We start from the raw sequence: 1,735 nt of genomic DNA on the forward strand, positions 1-1,735 counted from the left end.
GGGTTTCACCATGTTGACCAGGATGGTCTCGATCTCTTGACCTCGTGATCCACCCGCCTCGGCCTCCCAAAGTGCTGGGATTACAGGCGTGAGCCACCGCGCCCGGCCTCTTCCTTAATCTCTATCATCCACAGGCGGGGAAGCACCTACCTGGCTGCTTTCTGCTGCTGGATAAGGGGCTGTGGAGTCTCTGGATCTAAACCGCCTCCTGTCATTGGGTGAGAAATTTAGAGATGCTGGGCCACTGAGATGTTTCTTGAGTTCTAAGGCCGCTTGTCAGTTTGCCTTCTTTCTATCTGTCAGAGTCCTCTTAAGAATGTCTATTATATTATTCCAGGGTTCTTAGCAGAGAAGAGCCAGGAAAAATAAATCTATGTCACCGTGACAGAGATGTTACCATCACCCTGGCTTCTTGTAATCTCCCAAGATAGAAATCAAGTGAGATTACCAGACACAGTATTAAAGAGAAAAAAGGGAAGTTTAATTGTGCACAAGGGAGGTCAGCACCGTAAAAGGAAAAGGGTGGGCTGCTCCTCATAGGGAGCAGTTCGATCTGTCTTGTAGGGGTCCAGAAGCCATGATGTGCCTGTCACCGTGTGTTAAGTAGGGATTTCTTGGGCACCTGCACAGTGGTTCAACATGCTTCTTCATACATCGCATGTAACATTCACATTTCAAATCGCCACCTCTGGGCATGATTTTTAGCGTTGAAAAAAGGAAACGATCAGTATAAGTTGAAACTTAAGCTGTACCTGTAGGTCCCTGGGGAAGTCTCTAACCCTGTAAAGCAAGAGCTTGTGGTTAATGGCTTCTTGGGCCGCCGATTCTGATTGGCTGGAGATTAGTAAGCAACTACTTGAGTAAGGGGCTGTGTTCTTTTTCACTAAACCGCATCCAAATAGGAAGCCAGTCAGCTGTCTCATTTCCAGCTAAGAGATTTCATTTTCCTTATTCTTAAGGGGGCTTTGGGCAAAGGTCTCTTCTGGAGCTACTTCCTGCTAAGCATGGACATAGTCCCTACCTCTATTTCCAGCAGGAGTAGAAATTTCTTGTGGCTTGGTGAAGGCGCTGAGACAGCACTGGGCTGGTAGTCTCTGAAACAGGCTGGAAGCCTGGCATGACCATTAACTTGGCATGAGAGTGTTGTAGCCTGAAGACATGAATTTTAGCAGCAGGTTAAACAAGCATGGTTTAAGGATTAAAAATTTAAAGATAAAAAGAAGATAGTCCTAAGGGCTTAAGAAAGGGAGAAACCAAGTTACAGAGGATAAGGCTGCTCTGACAGCGACCTACACTAAGTTGACTCTCCTTTACCAAAAGAGTGTAACCACTTTCCTGGTTGTAAATAGCCTGGATGTTAACCTCTACTTGCCCAGTAGAATTTATCCAAGTGCAGTAGGAGGTTTGGTGCCTGTACAAACACCTCCCTGTTAGTAAGTCATCTGGAGGCCTTGCATGACCATTAACTTGACATGAAACTACTGTAGTCTGGAAGACACAAGTTTTACCAGCAGGTTAAACAAGCATGGTTTAAAGATTAAAAGAAGAAAGGTGGCCAGGCATGGTGGCTCACGCTTGTAATCCCAACACTCTGGGAGGCCGAGGCGGGTGGATCACAAGGTCAAGAGATCGAGACCATCCTGGTCAACATGGTGAAACCCCGTCTCTATTAAAAATACAAAAAAAATAGCTGGGCATGGTGATGCGTGCCTGTAATCCCAGCTACTCAGGAGGT

The sequence above is a fragment of the Cebus imitator genome, unplaced genomic scaffold (assembly GCF_001604975.1).
Source record: "Cebus imitator isolate Cc_AM_T3 unplaced genomic scaffold, Cebus_imitator-1.0 Scaffold306, whole genome shotgun sequence".
Classification (NCBI taxonomy): domain Eukaryota; kingdom Metazoa; phylum Chordata; class Mammalia; order Primates; family Cebidae; genus Cebus; species Cebus imitator.